At 39.5% G+C, this 15,886-nt stretch overlaps 2 non-coding genes across 2 annotated transcripts; both read right to left on the minus strand.

Annotated features, from left to right (window-relative positions):
• Positions 1–884: 884 nt before the first annotated feature.
• LOC148574564 (small nucleolar RNA R71) lies at positions 885–988 on the minus strand. The gene has a single exon (XR_015905480.1). It is a non-coding gene; the product is annotated as a small nucleolar RNA R71 (small nucleolar RNA).
• Positions 989–5,296: 4,308 nt separating this feature from the next.
• LOC148574565 (small nucleolar RNA R71) lies at positions 5,297–5,404 on the minus strand. Its single transcript, XR_015906782.1, has one exon. It is a non-coding gene; the product is annotated as a small nucleolar RNA R71 (small nucleolar RNA).
• Positions 5,405–15,886: the final 10,482 nt, after the last annotated feature.

Raw genomic sequence — 15,886 nt, forward strand, 5'->3', positions numbered from 1 at the left:
CCGCGTATCAAGTTTATGACGCCGTTGCCAGGGATTGGTTTTGTATTGACAATTACTAAATTGAAGGATAACTAGATTGAGTACTTTACTTTTTCTTTTGATTAATTGCAATTTAATTTCAGTTGTTCATTTTATTCTCTGCAATTTTCTGTTAGTTATTTCTCTTTAATATTACCTTACTTCTTTACTTTCCAGTAAGCTAGCCTACTAACTATTTGATAAATTGCTCTAACTAAGCTAACTATACTCTGTTTTAGTAGACTATACACTTGCTGTTTCTTGTACTTGTTTGTTGTATGAAAAGTAGGAGGAAGGAAACTTCAACCTCCTTTGATAGTGAACCGGAAAGAACCTTCCTGAGATTAAGGAGGGAAGCAAGAGGAAAAAGAGTTGTTGGTGCAGAAGAAGAGGAGGAATACTTTGATATAACCATGGAGCATGATATGGAAAACCATCATGAAGGAGAGGTGAACAATCATGCTATAAGAGGAGGAGCTAACCCTGCTGGACAAGAGAGGAGAGTTCTGGGATCATACATCAATCCAAATCCAGGAAATTGTGGTAGCAGCATTCAAAGGCCAACTATCCATGCTAATAATTTTGAATTCAAGCCTCAGCTCATAACTCTTGTCCAGAACAACTGTTCTTTTGGAGGAAGTGCACAAGAGGATCTTAACGAGCATCTCACTAAATTCCAAAGGATATGTGACACGGTTAAATCTAATGGTGTTCATCCTGACACTTATAGATTGCTACTGTTTCCATTTTCTTTGAGGGACAAAGCATCAAAATGGCTGGAGTCATTTCCGAAGGAAAGCTTGACCACCTCGGAAGATGTCATGAACAGATTCTTAACAAGATTCTACCCTCCACAAAGAGTAAACAGGCTAAGAACTGAAGTGCAGACATTCAGACAGTAGGATGGTGAAACTCTTTATGAAGACTGGGAGAGATTCAAAGACTTGACAAAGAAATGTCCCCCTAACATATTTAGTGAGTGGGTGCAAATCCACATCTTTTATGAAGGCTAAATTGTGAACCAAGGAAGGCTGTAGACCACTCATCTGGAGGCTCCCTAAACAAGAAGAAGACCATTGAAGAAGCCATTGATGTTATAGAGACAGTGGCTGACAATGAGTATTTTTATGCCTCAGATAGGAGCAATAACAGGGGAGTCTTGCAATTAAATCATATGGATGCAATCTTGGTCCAGAACAAGATGATCACCAAGCAACTGGCTGAATTGACCAAGCAAATGGAGAAGACTCAGACTGCAGCTATCCACACTCAACCATCACCCCAAGAAGAATTGGAGATAGAAGAAGGAGTTAACTGGGAGGAAGCTAATTACCTCAGAAATTCATCTAGGCAAGCTAATGATCCTTACTCTAAAACCTATAACTCTGGTTGGAGGAACCACCGAAACTTTGGGTGGGAAAACCAACAAAGCCAAGGCCAAGAACACAAACCTCACAATCCAAACCAATATAACAACTCCACTCACCAAAACTTCAACCAAAAACCATACCAGACTGATGAGAGGATAATTTATATGCTTTTTGGCATTGTTTTTACATAGTTTTCAGTAAGATTTGATTAGTTTTTAGTATATTTTTATTAGTTTTTAAATAAAAATTACATTTCTGGACTTTACTATGAGTTTGTGTGTTTTTCTGTGATTTTAGGTACTTTCTGGCTGAAATTGGGGGACTTGAGCAAAAATCAGATTCAGAGGCTGAAGAAGGACTGCAAATGCTGTTGGATTCTGACCTCCCTGCACTCAAAGTGGATTTTCTGGAGCTACAGATGTCCAAATGGCGTGCTCTCAATTGTGTTGGAAATTAGACATCCAGGGCATTCCAGAAATATATAATAGTCCATACTTTTCCCGCGTTTAGATGATGCAAACTGGCGTTCAACGCCAGCTCTCTGCCCTATTCTTGAGTTAAACGCCAGAAACAGGTTACAAAGCAGAGTTAAACGCCAAAAACAGGTTACAAACTGGCGTTTAACTCCAAGAAAGACCTCTGCACATGAAAGCTTCAATGCTCAGCCCAACCACATACCAAGTGGGCCCAAAAGTGGATTTCTGCATCATTTACTCATTTCTGTAAACCCTAGTAACTAGTTTAGTATAAATAGGACTTTTTACTATTGTATTTACATCTTTGGATTATCTTTTGATCCTTTGATCACATTTTGGAGGCTGGCCATTCGGCCATGCCTGGACCTTGTTCTTACGTATTTTCAACGGTAGAGTTTCTACATACCATAGATTAAGGTGTGGAGCTCTACTGTTCCTCATGAATTAATGCAAAGTACTACTGTTTTTCTATTCAATTCAAGCCTATTTCTTCTCTAAGATATACACTTGTTCTTCAACCTGACGAATGTGATGATCCGTGATACTCATCATCATTCTTACCTATGAATGCGTGCCTGACAAACACTTCCGTTCTACTTGCAATAGCTTGAGTGCGTATCTCTTAGCCTCCTGGTTCATGATGCATGGTTGCCTCGGATGACAACCGAGCCTTCCATTCCATGAGATCAGAGTCTTCGTGGTTTAGGCTAGAATTATTGGCAGCCATTACTGAGATCCGGAAAGTCTAAACCTTGTCTGTGGTATTCTGAGTAGGATCTGGGAAGGGATGGCTGTGAGGAGCTTCAAACTCGCGAGTGCTGGGCGTAGTGACAGACGCAAAAGGATTACTGAATCCTATTCCAGTATGATTGAGAACCGACAGATGATTAGCCGTGCAGTGACAGCGCATTTTGGACCATTTTCACTGAGAGGACGGGATGTAGCCATTGACAACGGTGATGTCCAACATAAGCTTGCCATAGAAAGGAGTAGAAATGATTGGATGAAGACAGCAGGAAAGCAGAGGTTCAGGAGGGACAAAAGCATTTCTATACGCTTATCTGAAAATCTCACCAATGAATTACATAAGTATTTCTATCCTATTTTATATTTTAATTATCAATTTACCATAACCATTTGAATCCGCCTGACTGAGATTTACAAGGTGACCATAGCTTGCTTCAAGCCGGCAATCTCCGTGGGATCGACCCTTACTCACGTAAGGTTTATTACTTGGACGACCCAGTGCACTTGCTGGTTAGTTGTGCGAAGTTGTGACAAAGAATTAAAATTATGAACGTGCGTATTAAGTTTTTTTAGTGCCGTTACCAAGAAATGAACGATCACGATTTCTACGCTCCAAGTTTTTGGCGCCGTTGCCAGGGATTGTTCGAGTTTGGACAACTGACGGTTCATCTTGTTGCTCAGATTAGGTAATTTTATTTTAATTTTAAGTTTTTGTTTTAATTATTTTTATTATCGAAAAAAAACTTTCAAAAAAAAAACAAAAAAAAATTAATGAAATCATAAAACTAAAAATATTTTATGTTTCTTGTTTGAGTCTAGAGTCAAATTTTAAGTTTGGTGTTAATTGCATATTTTTAATTTTTCCCTAAAAATTTTCGAAAACTCATGCATGTGTTCTTCATGATCTTCAAGTTGTTCTTGACAAGTCTTCTTGTTTGATCTCCATAATTTCTTGTTTGGTGTCTTTTCTTGTTTTTCATATACATTCTCAATTTGTTAGTGTCTAAAGTTTGAAAATTTCTAAGTTTGGTGTCTTGCATGTTTTTCTTTCCTTAAAAATTTTCAAAAATAAGTTCTTGGTGTTCATCTTGACATTCAAAGTGTTCTTGGTGCTCATCTTGACATTCAAAGTGTTCTTGCATGCATCATTTGTCTTGATCTAAAATTTTCATGTTTTGAGTTTTTTCATTGTTTTTCTCTTTCATCATTAAAAATTCAAAAAAAAAATATCTTTCCCTTTTTCACTCATAAATTTTCGAAAATTTGAGTTGACTTTTTCAAAACTTTTTAAAGTTTAGTTGTTTCTTATGAGTCAAATCAAATTTTCAATTTAAAAATTCTATTTTTTTCAAATCTTTTTCAAAAGTAAAATCTTTTTCATTTTTCTTTTATGATTTTCGAAAATTTCAAAATGATTTTCAAAAAAATATTTTTCTTATTTTTATCTCATATTTTCGAAATTAATGCTAACAATTAATGTGGTTGATTCAAAAATTTTAAGTTGTTACTTGCCTAGTAAGAAAGGTTCAATCTTTAAATTTTTAAATCATATCTTTTTGTTTCTTGTTAGTCAAGTAATCAACTTTAATTTTCAAAATCAAATGTTTTTAAATTTTTTTTTCAAATCTTTTTCAAAATAAATTTCAATCACATCTTTTTCAAAATCAATTTCAAAATCTTTTCTAACCTCTTATCTTTTCAAAATTGATTTTCAAATCTTTTTCAATTAATCTTATCTTTTTGATTGATTCTTATCTTTTTCAAAACTACCTAACCAATTCTCTCTCTAATTTTTGAAAATCACCTTCCAATTTTTCAAAATTCCTTTTTAATTAACTATTTGTTTTAATTTTTAATTTGATTTAATTTTATTTCCCTTTCTTGATTTTCGAATTTTAACTTTAAATTTAAATTAAAAATAAAAATATTTTCTTTTCTTTTCAATTATTTTCGAAAATTTTTCTCTCTCGTCTCCTTCTAATTATTTATTTATTTACTAACACTTCTCTTCATCTCAAAATTCGAACCCTCTCTTCCTCTTAGTGTTCGAATTTCTCTTCTTCTATTCTTTTCTTCTTCTACTCACATATAAGGAATCTCTATACTGTGACATAGAGGATTCCATATTTTCCTTTGTGTTCTCTTCTTTTTCATATGAGTAGGAATAAGGATAAGAACATTATTGTTGAAGCTGATCCTGAACCTGAAAGGACTCTGAAGAGGAAGCTAAGGGAAGCTAAAGCACAACTCTTTGGAGAAAATCTGACAGAAATTTTCGAAAAAGAAGGAGACATGGCCAAAAATAATAACAATGCAAGGAAGATGCTTGGTGACTTTACTGCACCAAATTCTAATTTACATGGAAGAAGCATCTCAATCCCTGCCATTGGAGCAAACAATTTTGAGCTAAAGCCTCAATTAGTTTCTCTGATGCAACAGAATTGCAAGTTTCATGGACTTCCATCAGAAGATCCTTTTCAGTTCTTAACTGAATTCCTGCAAATCTGTGATACTGTTAAGACCAATGGGGTTGACTCCGAGGTCTACAGGCTTATGCTTTTCCCGTTTGCTGTAAGAGACAGAGCTAGAATATGGTTGGACTCTCAACCTAAGGATAGCCTGAACTCTTGGGATAAGCTGGTCATGGCTTTCTTAGCCAAGTTCTTTCCTCCTCAAAAGCTTAGCAAGCTTAGAGTAGATGTTCAAACCTTCAAACAGAAAGAAGGTGAATCCCTCTATGAAGCTTGGGAGAGATACAAGCAACTGACCAAAAAGTGTCCTTCTGACATGCTTTCAGAATGGACCATCCTGGATATATTCTATGATGGTCTATCTGAATTATCAAAGATGTCATTGGACCATTCTGCAGGTGGATCCATTCACCTAAAGAAAATGCCTGCAGAAGCTCAGGAACTCATTGACATGGTTGCAAATAACCAATTCATGTACACTTCTGAAAGGAATCCTGTGAGTAATGGGACGCCTCAGAGAAAGGGAGTTCTTGAAATTGATACTCTGAATGCCATATTGGCTCAGAATAAAATATTGACTCAGCAAGTCAATATGATTTCTCAGAGTCTGAATAGATTGCAAGCTGTATCCAACAGTACTCAAGAGGCATCTTCTGAAGAAGAAGCTTATGATCCTGAGAACCCTGCAATAGCAGAGGTGAATTACATGGGGGAACCCTATGGGAATACCTATAATCCCTCATGGAGAAATCATCTAAATTTCTCATGGAAGGATCAACAAAAGCCTCAACAAGGCTTTAATAATGGTGGAAGAAACAGGTTTAGCAATAGCAAGCCTTTTCCATCATCCACTCAACAACAGACAAAGAATTCTGAGCAGAATCCATCTAGCTTAGCAAATATAGTCTCTGATCTATCTAAGGCCACTTTAAGTTTCATGAATGAAACAAGGTCCTCCATTAGAAATTTGGAGGCACAAGTGGGCCAGCTAAGTAAAAGGGTCACTGAAACTCCTCCTAGTACTCTCCCAAGCAATACAGAAGAGAATCCAAAAAGAGAGTGCAAGGCCATTACCTTACTTGGTGTGGCAGAACCCAAAGAGGAGGAGGAGGACGTGAATCCTAGTGAGGAAGACCTCCTGGGACGCTCAGTGACCAATAAGGAGTTTCCCTCTGAGGAACCAAAGGAATCTGAGGCTCATCTAGAGACCATAGAGATTCCATTGAACCTCCTTCTACCCTTCATGAGCTCTGATGAGTATTCATCCTCTGAAGAGGATGAAAACATTACTGAAGAGCAAGTTGCTAAGTACCTTGGTTCAGCAAACTCTACCTCAAAAGAAACAGGATCCTGGTAAATTCTTAATTCCCGTAACATAGGCACCATGACCTTTGAGAAGGCTCTGTGTGACCTGGGGTCAGGAATAAACTTAATGCCACTCTCTGTGATGGAGAAACTTGGGATCTTTGAGGTGCAAGCTGCCAGAATCTCATTAGATATGGCAGACAACTCAAGAAAATAGGCTAATGGACAAGTAGAGGACGTGTTAGTAAAGGTTGAAGGCCTTTACATCCCTGCTAATTTCATAATCCTAGAAACTGGGAAGGATGAGGATGAATCCATCATCCTTGGAAGACCCTTCCTAGCCACAGCAAAAGCTGTGATTGATGTGGACAGAGGAGAGTTGGTCCTTCAACTGAATGAGGACAATCTTGTGTTTAAAACTCAAGGGTCTCCTTCTATAACCATGGAGAGTAAGCATGAAAAGCTTCTCTCACTGCAGAGTCAACCAAAGCCCCCACAGTCAAACTCTAAGTTTGGTGTTGGGAGGCCACAACCAAACTCTAAGTTTGGTGTTGAATCCCCACATTCAAACTCTAAGTTTGGTGTTGGGAGGTTCCAACAATGCTCTGAACATCTGTGAAGCTCCATGAGAGCTCACTGTCAAGCTATTGACTTTAAAGAAGTGCTTGTTGGGAGGCAACCCAATGTTATTTAATTATATTTAATTATTTTCCATTTCTATTTTATGTTTTCTTTAGGTTGATGATCATGTGAAATCACAAAAACTACTGAAGAATCAAAAACAGAATGAATAACAGCATTAAAAACAGCTCACCCTGGAGGAGGAGCTTACTGGCATTTAAACGCCAGTAAGAAGCATCAAACTGGCGTTTAACGTCAGGAAGAAGCATCAAGCTGGCGTTAATAAACGCCAGAAACAAGCACCAGACTGGCGTTTAACGCCAGAACAGAGCATGGAAGTGGCGTTAAACGCCAGAAACAGGCTACATTTGGGCGTTTTACATGCCTAATTGGAGTAGGTGGTGCACGAATTGTGAATCACACTTTTCACAACTCGTACCACTAACCAGCAAGTGCACTGGGTCGTCCAAGTAATACCTCACGTAAGTAAGGGTCGAATCCCACGGAGATTGTTGGTTTGAAGCAATCTATGGTTATCTTGTAAATCTTAGTCAGGAAGTCAATCATGTTTATCAGTTGAATTGCGAATAACCAAGAGAGCATAAATTAAAGGTTACTTGTTATGCAGTAATGGAGAATATGTTGGAGTTTTGGAGATGCTTTGTCTTCTGAATCTCTGCTTTCCTCTGTCTTCTAATTCACGCACGCACGTCCTTCTATGGCAAGCTGTGTGTTGGAGCGTCACCGTTGTCAATGGTTACATCCCCTCCTCTTGTGAAAATGGTCCAAATGCTCTGTCACAGCACGGCTAATCATCTGAGGTTCCCGATCATGCTGGAATAGGATTTACCCTCCTTTTGCGTCTGTCACTACGCCCAGCACTCGCGAGTTTGAAGCTCGTCACAGTCATTCGATCATTGAATCCTACTCAGAATACCACAGACAAGGTTTAGACTTTCCAGATTCTCATGAATGCCGCCATCAGTTCTAGCTTATACCACGGAGATTCTGATTAAGGAATCTAAGAGATACTCATTCAATCAGATATAGAACGGAGGTGGTTGTCAGGCACACGTTCATGGTTTGAGGAAGGTGATGAATGTCATGGATCATCACCTTCATCACAGTTAAGCGCGAATGAACATCTTAGATAGGAACAAGCGTGTTTGAATGGAAAACAGAAATACTTGCATTAATTCATCGAGACACAACACAGCTCCTCACCCCCAACAATGGAGTTTAGAGACTCATGCCGTCAAAGAGTACAAAGTTCAGATCTAAAATGTCATGAGATACAAAATAAGTCTCTAAAAGTTGTTTAAATACTAAACTAGTAGCCTAGGTTTACAGAAATTGAGTAAACCATAACAGATGGTATAGAGATCCATTTCTGGGGCCCACTTGGTGTGTGTTGGGGCTGAGATTTAAGTAATTCACGTGCATAAGGCCATTTTGGGCGTTCAACGCCAGGTTTGGATCCATTTATGGCGTTGAACTCCAACTTTTAATCCTTTTCTGGCGCTGGACGCCAGAATTGGGCAGAGAACTGGCGTTGAACGCCAGTTTACGTCGTCTATCCTTGAGCAAAGTATGGACTATTATATATTGATGGAAAGCCCTGGATGTCTACTTTCCAAAGCTATTGGAAGCACGCCATTTCGAGTTCTGTAGCTCTAGAAAATCCACTTTGAGTGCAGGGAGGTCAAAATCCAACAGCATCAACAGTCCTTTTTCAGCCTGAATCAGATTTTTGCTCAGCTCCTTCAATTTCAGCCAGAAAAATTCCTGAAATTACAGAAAAACACACAACTCATAGTAAAGTCCAGAAATATGAATTTTTCCTAAAAACTAATGAAAATAAACTAAAAACTAACTAAAACATACTAAAAACTATATGAAATTAACTCCAAAAAGTGTATAAAATATCCGCTCATCACAACACCAAACTTAAACTGTTGCTTGTCCTCAAGCAACTAGACAAATAAAATAGAAGACTAATAGGTTGAGAAGCAATAATATCTCAGAGTTTTTGAGTGAAGCTCAGATTCTAATTAGATGAGCGGGACTAGCAGCTTTTTGCTTCCGAACAGTTTTGGCATCTCACTTTATCCATTGAAGCTCAGAGTGATTGGCATCTATAAGAACTTAGAATTCAGATAGTGTTATTGACTCTCCTATTTCAGTATGATGATTCTTGAACACAGCTATTTCATGAGTCTTGGCCGTGGCCCTAAGCACTTTGTTTTCCAGTATTACCACTGGATACATAAATGCCACAGACACATAATTGGGTGAACCCTCTGGATTGTGACTCAGCTTTGCTAAAGTCCCCAATTAGAGGTGTCCAGAGTTCTTAAGCACACTCTTCTTTCTGCTTTGGACCTTGACTTTAACCGCTCAGTCTCAAGTTTTTACTTGACACCTTCACGCCACAAGCACATGGTTAGGGACAGCTTGGTTTAGCCTCTTAGGCCAGGATTTTATTCCCTTAGGCCCTCCTATCCACTGATGCTCAAAGCCTTGGGATCCTTTTTATTACCCTTGCCTTTTGGTTTTAAGGGCTATTGGCTTTTTCTGCTTTTTTTTTTTTTGCTGCTTTTTCTTGCTTCAAGAATCATTTTTATGATTTTTCAGATTATCAATAACATGTCTCATGTTCATCATTCTTTCAAGAGCCAACATATTTAACAGTCTTAAGCAACAAATTCAAAAGACATATGCACTGTTCAAGCATTCATTTAGAAGGCAGAAAGTATTGCCACCACATGTAACTAATTAGAATTTCTCTTATTAAAAACTCAAAATTTTATTGCCTCTTATTCAAAAGATCTACTATTTTATTCATGTTTGTTGATGATGAGAAAAATAGACTATAACTTAATTGGAGATTAAATCAAAATAGATATTAATTACTACTATATGACTCCTAAGGTAAAACTTAAAATAAGAACAATTATCACAGAGTTAAGGCTAAGATTAGAACTCAACAACCTTGAGGTTTGGAAGTGGATGTTCCTCTAGTCTGTGAGGTGCTTGGTCATTCAAGAGATAACTCCTGACGCTTCAGTTCCTTGGTTAAGAACTTCCCTTGATTCCAAAGTGGTTTTGGAATACTCTCTTTCTTGCCTCTTGGAGTGGGTTGTTTTTCTTTAGGGGCCATGATCTTAGTGATCACGGATAAGCACACTAAACTTAGAGGTTTGCTTGTCCTCGAGCAAAAGAAAAGAAAGGAGATGAGTAGAAGGAGAGCTCCTCCCCACTATCCTGGCATTTGAACGCCCAAACGCTGCTCTCCTGGGCGTTCAACGCCCAGTTGTTGCCCTTTTCTGGCGTTGAACGCCAGATTGCTATCCTTACTGGCGTTCAGCGCCCACTGGCTGCCCCTTTTGGGCGCTGAACGCCCAAAATAGGCTCTTACTGGTGTTTTCTTGCCAGTGAGCTCCTTTTCTCTGTTTTGTATGCAGATTCCTTCTGTAACCCTGTGAACTTATGCAATTGATTCTTTACCTTGTTGTCAATGAACTCTATATAAACAAATAAAAATAAAAATAGGGCAAAATACTTAGAGGATTGATGCCCCATGGCTGGGTTGCCTCCCAGCAAGCGCTTCTTTATTGTCTTTAGCTCGACCTTGCTGAGCTTTTAATCTAGCTTCAGCCTTGAGCACTCTTGCTCAACGTTGCCTTCAAGATAGTGCTTGATTCTCTGTCCATTGACAATGAACCTCTTATCAGAATCAATATCTTGAAGCTCCACATGACCATATGGTGAGACACTTGTAATCACGTATGGTCTCCTCCACCGGGATTTCAATTTCCCAGGGAATAGCCTGAGTCTAGAGTTAAATAGCAGAACCTTCTGTCCTGGTTCAAAGATTCTAGATGACAGCTTTCTGTCATGCCACTTTTTTTATTTCTCTTTATAAAGCTTGGCATTTTCGAAAGCTGTGAATCTGAACTCCTCTAGCTCATTTAGCTAGAGCAATCTTTTTTCTCCTGCTAATTTGGCATCAAAGTTTAGGAATCTGTCTTGAATGCTGTTCTGTAAGCCCACAGAGCATCATCCAAGCTCCGTGCCCAATCCTTTCTACGGGTATTTACTGTCCGTTCCAGGATTCTCTTTAATTCTCTGTTAGAGACTTCAGCTTGTCCATTGGTTTGTGGATGGTATGGAGTAGCCACCTTGTGGCGAATTCCATACTGAACCATGGCAGAGTAAAGCTGTTTATTGCAGAAGTGAGTGCCCCATCACTAATTAGTACTCTAGGGACGCCAAACCTGCTAAAGATATGTTTCTGGAGTAACTTCAGCACTGTTTTAGTATCATTGGTGGGTGTGGCAATGGCCTCAACCCATTTTGATACATAGTCAACTGCCACCAGAATATAAGTGTTTGAGTATGATGGTGGGAAAGGTCCCATGAAGTCAATCCCCCATACGTCAAACAACTCAATTTCCAAGATTCCTTGTTGAGGCATGGCATAACCATGAGGCAGATTACCAGCTCTTTGGCAACTGTCACAATTACGTACAAACTCTCGGGAATCTTTATAGAGTGTGGGCCAATAGAAGCTACATTGGAGGACCTTGGTGGCTGTTCGCTCACCTCCGAAATGGCCTCCATATTGAGATCTGTGGCAATGCCATAGGATTCTCTGTGCTTCTTCTCTAGGCACACACCTACGGATTATTCTGTCTGCACATCTGTTAAAGAGATAGGGTTCATCCCACAAGTAGTACTTTGCATCAGTAATTAATTTTTTCTTTTGTATCCTGTTGTACTCCTTGGGTATGAACCTTGCAGCTTTATAGTTTGCAATATCGGCAAACCATGGTGCTTTCTGAATGGCAAATAAATGCTCATCCGGAAAAGTCTCAGAGATCTCAAGAGAGGGGAGGGACGTCCCTTCTACTGGCTCTATCCGGGACAGATGATCAGCCACTTGGTTCTCTGTCCCTTTTCTGTCTCTTATTTCTATATCAAACTCTTGCAGAAGCAACACCCATCTGATGAGCCTGGGTTTTGAATCCTGCTTTGTGAGTAGATATTTAAGAGCAGCATGGTCAGTATACACAATCACTTTTGATCCTACTAAGTATGATCTGAACTTGTCAATGGCGTAAACCACTGCAGGTAATTATTTTTCTGTGGTTGTGTAATTTTTTTGGGCATCATTTAAAATGCGACTAGCATAATAAATGACGTGCAGAAGCTTGTCATGCCTCTGTCCCAACACTGCACCAATGGCATGATCACTGGCATCACACATTAACTCAAATGGCAATGTCCAGTCTGGTGCAGAAATGACTGGTGCTGTGACCAGCTTAGCTTTCAGCGTTTCAAACGCCTGCAGGCATGCTGTGTCAAACACAAATGGCGTGTCAGCAGCTAGCAGGTTGCTTAGAGGTTTTGCGATTTTTGAAAAATCCTTTATGAACCTCCTATAGAATCCTGCATGCCCCAGAAAGCTTCTGATTGCCTTAACATTGGCAGGTGGTGGTAATTTTTCAATTACCTCTATTTTTGCTTGATCCACCTCTATTCCCTTGTTTGAGATTTTATGCCCAAGAACAATTCCTTCAGTCACCATGAAGTGACACTTTTCCCAGTTTAAAACTAGGTTGGTTTCTTGGCATCTTTTCAGAACAAGTTTCAGGTGATCAAGACAGGAGCTGAATGAGTCTCCATATACTGAGAAGTCATCCATGAAGACTTCCAGAAATTTTTCCACCATGTCAGAGAAAATAGAGAGCATGCATCTCTGGAAGGTTGCAGGCGCATTACATAGCCCAAATGGCATCCTTCTATAAGCAAACACTCCAGATGGACATGTGAATGCTGTTTTCTCTTGATCCTGGGGATCCACTGCAATCTGGTTATAGCCTGAATAGCCATCCAAAAAGCAGTAATAATCATGACCTGCTAGTCTCTCTAGCATCTGGTCTATGAATGGTAAAGGAAAATGATCCTTTCTGGTGGCTGTATTGAGCCTTCTGTAGTCAATACACATGTGCCACCCTGTAACTGTTCTTGTGGGAACCAGTTCATTTTTTTCATTATGAATCACTGTCATGCCTCCCTTTTTTGGGACGACTTGAACAGGGCTCACCCAGGGGCTATCAGAAATAGGATAAATAATCCCAGCCTCTAGTAACTTGGTGACATCTTTCTGCACCACTTCCTTCATGGCTGGATTTAGCCGCCTCTGTGGTTGAACCACTGGTTTGGCATTATCCTCCAATAGGATTTTGTGCATGCATCTAGCTGGGCTTATGCCCTTAAGGTCACCTATGGACCACCCAAGAGCTGTCTTGTGTGTCCTTAGCACTTGAATAAGTGCTTCCTCTTCCTGTGAATTTAAAGCAGAGCTTATGATCACTGGAAAAGTGTCACCTTCTCCTAGAAATGCATATTTCAAGGATGGTGGTAGTGGCTTGAGCTCGGGTTTAGGAGGTTTTTCCTCTTTCAGAAGAAAGTTCAGAGGCTCTTTCATGTCCTCTGAATCCTCCAAATCAGGCTGAACATCTTTAAAGATGTCTTCCAACTCTGATTCGAGACTCTCAGCCATGTTGATCTCTTCTACCAAAGAGTCAATGAGATCAACTTTCATGCAGTCTGTTGATGTGTCTGGATGCTGCATGGCTTTGACAGCGTTCAACTTGAACTCATCATCATTGACTCTCAGGGTTATTTCCCCCTGCTGGACGTCAATGAGGGATCGTCCAGTTGCTAGGAAGGGTCTTCCTAGAATGAGAGTAGCACTCTTGTGCTCCTCCATTTCCAGCACAACAAAGTCAGTGGGAAAGGCGAATGGCCCAACTCTGACAATCATGTCCTCAATCACGCCTGATGGGTATTTAGTGGAACCATCAGCAAGTTGGAGACATATCCGGGTTGGTTAAACTTCTTCAGTTAAGCCAAGCTTCCTGATAGTGGATGTAGGTATTAGGTTGATGCTTGCCCCAAGATCGCATAAAGCTGTCTTGGTGCAATCACCTTCCAATATGCATGGTATCAGAAAACTCCCAGGGTCTTTAAGCTTTTCAGGAAAGCTTTTCAGAATGACTGCACTGCATTCTTCAGTGAGGAGAACTCTTTCTGTTTCTCTCCACTCCTTTTTATGACTCAAGATCTCTTTCATGAACTTGGCATAAGAAGGTATTTGCTCAAGTGCCTCTGCAAATGGAATCTTTATTTCAAGAGTCCTTAGATAATCTGCAAAGCGAGCAAATTGCTTATCCTACTCCTCTTTCCGGAGTTTTTGAGGATAAGGTATCTTGGCTTTATATTCCTCAACCTTAGTAGTTAAAGAAGCCTTTTTAGAGGGGTTGTTATCAGCACTTGTGTGTGTCTGATCCCTCACTGGCAATTGAGTGCCAGAGTCAGAGGCTGGAGTGACGTTAGACGCCAGCTCACTGTCTGTTCCTGGCGACTGAACGCCAGAAATGTGCCCATTTTGGGCGTTCAACGCTGGATTCTGCCCTATTTGGGCGTTCAACGCCAGATTCTTGTCCATTTCTGGCGTTGAGCGCCAATCCTGCCTTGTTTCTAGCGCTGAACGCCAGTTTTGGGCATGGTCTGGGCGTTCAGCGCCAGCCTTCCACCCATTCTCTGGCGTTTTAGTGCCAGAATTATTTTTCCCTGGGCTCTTACTGTCCTCAGGGTAATCTTTGGTGGGTCGCTCATTTCTTGAATTTTTGATGCCTTGAGGTGGGGTATTTAATGTTTTCCCACTTCTTAATTGAACTGCTTGGCATTCTTCTGCTATTTGCTTTGATAGCTGCTGCTTTGTTTGCTTAAACTGTTCGTCCATATGTATATTAGCTATCCTTGTCTCCTGTAACCTGTCTTTGAATTCAGCTAGCTGTTTTGTTAGAAAATCTAATTGCTGATTGAATTCAGCAGCTTGTTTTACAGTACTGAATTCAGCAGTTACTGTTTTAACCTCTTCATTCATGGAAGGGTTGCTGCTTAGATACAGATGCTGATTCCTGGCAACTGTATCAATGAGCTCTTGAGCTTCTTCAATTGTCTTTCTCATATGGATAGATCCACCAGCTGAGTAATCTAAAGACATCTGAGCTCCTTCTGCAAGCCCATAGTAGAAGATGTCTAACTGAACCCACTCTGAAAATATTTCAGAGGGGCATTTTCGTAGCATCTCTCTGTATCTCTCCCAGGCATCATAAAGAGATTCATTATCTCCTTGTTTAAAGCCTTGGATGTCCAGCCTTAGCTGTGTCATCCTTTTTGGAGGGAAATATTGATTCAGGAATTTTTCTGTCAGCTGTTTCCATGTTCTTATGCTGGCCTTAGGTTGGTTATTTAACCACCTCTTGGCTTGATCTTTTACAGCAAATGGAAACAGTAATAGTCTGTAGACATCCTGATCTATTTCCTTATCATGTACTGTGTCAGCAATTTGTAAAAATTGTGCCAGAAACTCTGTAGGTTCTTCCTGTGGAAGACCGGAATACTGGCAACTTTGCTGCACCATGATAATGAGCTGAGGATTCAACTCAAAGCTACTGACTCCAATGGAGGGTATGCAGATGCTACTCCCATATGAAGCAGTAGAGGGGTTAGAATATGACCCTAGAGTCCTCCTGGACTGATCATTTCCACTTATGTCCATGATGGATCTATGGATATAACTTGGACTGATTTACCTTTTTATTTATTTTATTTTATAAGAAGTAAATACTTAAATAAAATAAAATAACTAAAAAGAATTTGAATTTTGAAGTTAAATATTTTTTTTTCGTTTATATTAAAAAAAAGAAATTAATTAGTTAATAAAAAAGAAATTTTTGAAAAAGAGGGAAGATATTTTCGACATTTAGAGAGAGGGAGAGTTAGTTAGGTAGTTTTGAAAAAG

The sequence above is a fragment of the Arachis ipaensis genome, chromosome B2, assembly GCF_059453495.1.
Source record: "Arachis ipaensis isolate K30076 ecotype BB chromosome B2, ASM5945349v1, whole genome shotgun sequence".
Classification (NCBI taxonomy): domain Eukaryota; kingdom Viridiplantae; phylum Streptophyta; class Magnoliopsida; order Fabales; family Fabaceae; genus Arachis; species Arachis ipaensis.